Source organism: Callorhinchus milii, unplaced genomic scaffold (genome assembly GCF_018977255.1).
Source record: "Callorhinchus milii isolate IMCB2004 unplaced genomic scaffold, IMCB_Cmil_1.0 Scaffold14, whole genome shotgun sequence".
Taxonomy (NCBI): Eukaryota; Metazoa; Chordata; class Chondrichthyes; order Chimaeriformes; family Callorhinchidae; genus Callorhinchus; species Callorhinchus milii.
Genome location: NW_024704755.1, coordinates 7363269 through 7369348, shown reverse-complemented (window position 1 = coordinate 7369348; position 6080 = coordinate 7363269). Strand labels below are relative to the sequence as shown.

Below are 6080 nucleotides of genomic sequence, written 5' to 3'. Positions count from 1 at the left end.
ACATCCACACACACACACACACACGGGAGAGAGAGAGAGAGAGAGAGAAAGGGGAAGTAAAAGCCGTAACTTTTCAGTTTCGACCCTTCATTTAAAAATTGCTCCCACAAACCCCACTCCATTTGTCCCACGTCGCCCCTTAAAATCTATGACAGCGGCTTCACTTTGTACGCACCTCTGTCTGTGTGTGTGTATGTATGTATGTGTGTGTGTATGTATGTATGTGTGTGTGTGTGTGTGCATTTGGTAACTAGCTTTATTTTATCCCCCCCCCCCCCCCCCCCACACACACACACACACACACCCACCACCAAAATATAACATTGTACTCTCGAGGTAATTGGCGACGTGTGTGTGTGTTTTTTCCCACAAAGCTGTGACGGATTTGTGTATTTTTTTGTGTGTGTGTGAAAAAAAAGAGAGAAAAGTAATGCAAAGCGTGGCGTTATGTTGCCGTTCAGTTGCTTTTTTCAGCGAAGTTTTTTTGTGTGTGGCTAATATCGTTGAGAAAGCGTTGGATCACAGGACAACGAATAACGACCCAACGCTCCCGAGACACTTACGTGTGATCTCGGTGGCAAATGCACACGACACACGAAAGTTTTCGGCTGACGGTCAAACTAAATAAAAGTAATAGATCGGCGGGTGCTGGTGACCAGAGTTGGACGTGAAATCCCTCGAGAAGCGATATGTAGAATAAGCTGCATTGATTCAGATCGACACCGGAATAGGCGCAGGATCTGCCACTTCAATTCTAATTGTAAAATGCACTATCTGGTCCAATCCATCCATCAGTCCATCACATTGTTTCATCCTCCACTCACCCACTCACCCACCCGCCCCGCACTTTTTTTGGGGTATCGTTTTCAATGCGGTGAAATCAACACGATTTGCTGCAACAGACTCACACACACACACACACACATCCCCCACCCACACCACACACACATACACACATACAAACACACACACACACACCCTCCCCCGATGAAAACACACACACCTTGCCCGTCAAAACTAGCTCTGGTAGCTGTGATCTTGAATAAGCAGAACCTCCCTGTCCTCCCCAAAACCATCGTGAAATACTTTATTGCAAATCAAAGTCAAATGATCGGGTTGACATGTCTCCATCTCCCGTCAGGTAATACAGGTGTGACCTGGGCATTGCGGGATATGAATGAATGAATGAATGAATGAATGAAAATGAATGAATGAAAATGAATGAATGAATGAAAATGAATGAAATGAGATGAAATGAATGAACAAGCCCTTGATTTCTGTACTTTCTTTCTAACCCCCATCGTCGCAACATGCGTTGAAGTCACAGTCAGCGTTGGGCACCGCAAAGTTTAGAACTACACAATATTGTTTTTTTTTAAAAAAATACCACTTGAGTTACTTGTTCCAACATTTGCAAGAATCTAACGCGCCGCCGTAAAGAATTATTCGGTAGATGACAAAGCTCAAAGGATATATATTTTTCCCTTGGCTTATTTTAATTTATTTTTTTGCTGTGTGTGTGTGTTTGTGTGTGTGTTTGTGTGTGTGTGTGTGTGTGGGTGGACAGACAGAGAGATGCAGGTGTTGAAGTTGCTGGTCTCGAAAACGTTTCGCTTTCAGAAGGCGAAAGGCATCACATGCGAATCGCAGACTGTGCAGTGCGAAAAAGGTTGAAGATGACACTTTTAATTACCCATTTACCCGAGTGTCTGGGGACTACGAATTAACCATCACCCCAACGCCAAATAATCAATAGAGATTACATGCCGAAATTCGATTGAGCGTTTTCCTGGGATCTCCCCCCCACCCCCCACCACCACCACCACCACTTGTCTCTCCTTCGTGTTACAGACGCATCAAACTCTTTACAATCACATCGGCCTTTTTTTTAAAAAAAATTTTTTTTTAATTAAATTAAAAAGCCTCCGATGTGCCTTGGTAACTTTGACTTTTTTCGGCACTAACAATTGATTTCGTTTGCGGCGGGATATTAAAATGATCTTCAGAATGATTCTATTAGCGTGAAATTGACTAATGTGTGGGGTCTGTGTGGACGAACACTTCTGCAGAGCCACTGCGAGCAAATCTTTGCAATGCATAAGAATGTGTGTGTGTGTGTGTGTGGTGATAAGGGGGGAGTGGGGGGAGTTCAGGTAAGACAGACATCCTGTTCAAGTTCCTGCAGAAGTCAAATGTCCTAGAGTGGGAGGGTAGGGTATCCTTCAGCCCCTCTGTTGAAGTCCTTTGCTCTGCCTGGCTCCCAGATGAGTGATAGTTGTGGATTTTTATACCTTTCCAGTCGTGATTGTAATGATTTGGGCGGGTTCTGTGCAGTTTCTGGAGTCCTAACAATAAATCTACCAGACTAGATCTTGCATTCATCCCCCCCCAGCAAAGCAGCTTTGTGCTGGAAGCAGGCGAGAGAGGCTGGTGGTTTGACGTTGTATGTAGTGGACAGAGATTATGATTCCTCTGAAAGTCGCTCTGGTTTGAGCTGATGCCTCGCAGACGATCTGACACACATATTTGATCAGTTCATTTTGAGCTCTGTCAAGCATTTTATTTCACTGGATGTCAGTGCGTCTCAGCGTTCTGCAAAAGACCGAGGCATTTTTTTCTCTCTGCTTTGTGGCTATATTTATATGCATCCGGTGTATTCACGTACAGATCATATCCTGTTTCACATCTTATTAGCAGATCATTAGCTTAGCCCGGGGTAAAGGAATTTCATTTTGGGGAAAGAGGTGGGGGGAAAAATCACAGCATCTCAAACTCTCTCCCAACACTGGCAAATAGCCACAGCGTGGATTCAAGTTGATGTTTGCAATTGAAAACGTGGGAGTTTAAAAGTGTGTGCCGTAGCCTTACGAGAATGTAAAATTACCCTCTTAATATGTTAGTTAAAGTAATTCCTAAGGAATCTGTTGGGCCCTAATGCACCTCTCTTTTCATCAGGTGAGGAAGGTATGTGCGATGAAAACGGCGACAGAGCATCGCCCAAAGCCAAGGAGCTGAAAGTCCAATCGCTCTGTGTTTTTTTAAAAAAAGTTATAAACTAAACTCTTAGTTTTGAAACTGACCCCCCAAAAATTTTTTTAACAGAGAGCCACCCAACAGCACGAAGGAGTAAACACAAAACTATGCCAACAGAAAGCCAATAAGCATTGCAGTTTACTTTGAAGCTAAATAACATTTAGTGCTGTAAACTCCGACTGTGAATTTCGCAGTAACTAACTCTCTGCTAAAACAATGCTGTGTCTGCACTCTTGTGCTGATGATTTGCACTTTGATGCATTAAAAGGTCAGTTCTTTTTTCCCCCTCATTTTGTGTCATTTGTGTAATGTACGTTGCAACTGGGGGAACTTTAGATACCAGGTCTGTGCAGGGCAGGTTGAGAGAGGAATGGATCTAATGTATTATTCGGCAAATGAAGCACACCTTACATTCGCTTTCCATCAGCAATGAACCACAGGGTGACAGTGTTAAATCACTCCATCGCCCAAAAGAAAATATTACAAATGTTGTTGTCTCCCTCTTCAATCAGCCGCATTTTTACTACAACACATTTGATCATTTTCTGTAAAGAGCCCACGGAGAATACTATTTTTTTTTACAAAAAAAAAACAACATTTTAAACGAAGTCCCTTTTTTTTATATAGCAGTGGGAGGAACAAACGAGAGCGAAGAAGACCTGTAAAATAGGTGTATTGAAATGCATATTTATTTCAACAATAAAAAAAAATCATTGATTCACAGAAGTCCCCGACAAATTAAGCACTTCGGGTCGTGAAAACAAAACAATAAAATCATTTATTGGGTACGGGAATTATTATTGCACTTGCGAACTCGGTGTCGGTTCTCAATAACGATGTGTTTTTTTGTGTGTAAAAAGAAACGCGTTGGTGTATTTTGGCAAATTCTGCCCAATTGACAGATCAGTGCCAGGGGAGGTTAGTGCAGACAAATTATACCTGAGCTAATTCTGTTGAGGTCTTTCTTTCCTCGATACTTCTTTCAGAATTCTTTCGGAATGGTTAGATTTTGCGAACCGATATTTTTTTTTTGCCACACAGCGCAAAGAAAAAAAAAGCCATCGCTTGCTCAGAAAGTGGGTGTCAGTTTCTGGTGAGGCAGAACAATGCAGGCAACTTTTTATGCAGCCACTTGTACCCTGTGTGCATCAATCCACCCCTTTTTATTCCCACAAAACAATCTTTACAATTCAATTAAAAACTCTTACTTAAGAAAGTTTGCTGTTAACACGCGTGTGGCAGATATCATATTGAATACACGTTCAAGTTAAGTCATTTTTGTAGCAACGTGTTTACCCTATATATATACATATATATATAATATATATATAAATTGACATGTCCTTGCAAAAATCCAGTGCTGCCTGCAGCTATAGAACGACTTTAACATAAGTTTCTTTCAAGCAATGGCTCTTTAATTGATTGTGAGTCTGAGCGCCTTTCAATCATTCCCTTTCATTCTTAAAATTCTCCGGAGTCTGATCTGATTTCTATCTTGTTTGTCAGGCAAATGTATGTATCAGTGGATATTCCAAGATAGCTCAGTTCTAAACGTTACCTGGAGCATGTATCTGGAAGGCAGGAATCGGTTGTTACCATTGGAAGTCAGACCTTAAGGCACTAGACTGAAAAGCTTATTGGCAACATTCCTTTTTTTAAAAAAAAAACTGGTTTGACTTTTTTTTTCAAATGCTATATTAAAATTCCTCTGTATGAATTCATACTTGTCTAATTGCAATTATGTGAATCTGGAGCCATGATTAGCCACAAGGTTGATTCTCATGGCTGTTAGCAATTTGAAAACATTCACTCAGTGGCACATATGCATGAGCCAATTGACTCGTCTCCTCGCAGAAAATGTCTATGTCCCTGTTACTTGTCTCACCCATCAACAGTTAACCTCTTCAACACTCACGTCATCTGCTGTTGAATTGCCAACACGCAGCTTGTGATTTAAGGAGGTACTGTAGAATGTTAGTTATTTCATGCAGCTGTGCAAAGAAAAAAAACAAATTTATACTGTACAGTATTTTTATGGTTGCTCTTTGGGAAGAACCACTGTGTTCTCAAGGACTGATTATAGTATGACTTACTGAGTAATACAGGCAGTGACACTCAGTTCACGAGGTGAAAGTGCAAGTATTTATTCTACTTGCTGATCATAATCATTATTGTACCTATTGTACAAATGGCCCTATCTGTATATCTGTGGTGCAGTGTCTCATGATGCCATCTTAGCAATGTACTGAAGCAATCATGGGCCCCACCATATCTCTGGACTGATGCTCTCCGCTTACCCCTCCACCCCCCCCCTTCTGGGGCTCACACTTGGGAAAAAATGTTTAATTTTAGTGAAATAAACGTGTCTGTTTCATTACCAGTATATTTGAACTACCTGGTGGTAGAATTCTCACAGTAGTGACATTTTAAGGACACAAATATTTGAGATATCAAAATTTCAAATACCAAACCTGAACTAATTGTCATGAAATGCTCTTTAATTCTATTTTAGAAAGCAGTATACAACCTCAGGAGGGATTCGATTATATATGTCGCAGATAAAGGATCATTGAAAGACGTGCACAAGTAGATGGGGAAGTGCTTCACTGGTATTTGATCTTATATGAAGAAATAAATGAGTTGGGACTGTGATGGGGATCTCTCCATTGGAAAGACCAGAGCTGGCAGGTTTCCCTTTTTTTCCAACATCTGGTCAGTCTTGAAGGATGATTCCCATTCTGCTGATGAGACACTGATAAGGATAATTGGCTGACATCAGTCACATGTTCAGAGTATCTCATGAAGGTATACTCCATCAGGTTTGTCTGTACTCAACTGGCTTTGAAATGATAGAGTTCAGCCAAATCGAATGCTATATTTTCAGTGTGATTGAATAAGAATGAATCGTCTCAAATGATTCGTACATCCTATCTTGTACATGTTTCATTGAACTGCACCAATTTTGGTTTCTCCAGTTTAATGAAGCTGAGAGGAATTTTATGTTCATTTAAAACTTTCACCTCGCTGTTTTTGTTTTCACTAAATAC

The 6080-nt window shown here is 40.9% G+C and overlaps 1 long non-coding RNA gene across 1 annotated transcript in view; it reads left to right on the top strand.

Annotated features, from left to right (window-relative positions):
• Positions 1-5826, top strand: part of LOC121850126 — a 7686-nt gene extending 1860 nt beyond the window's left edge. The window contains exons 2-3 of the long non-coding RNA XR_006085469.1: positions 2956-3301; positions 5546-5826. This is a non-coding gene — a long non-coding RNA (uncharacterized LOC121850126). The remainder of the gene's footprint in view (positions 1-2955; positions 3302-5545) is intronic.
• The last annotated feature ends 254 nt before the right edge of the window (positions 5827-6080 follow it).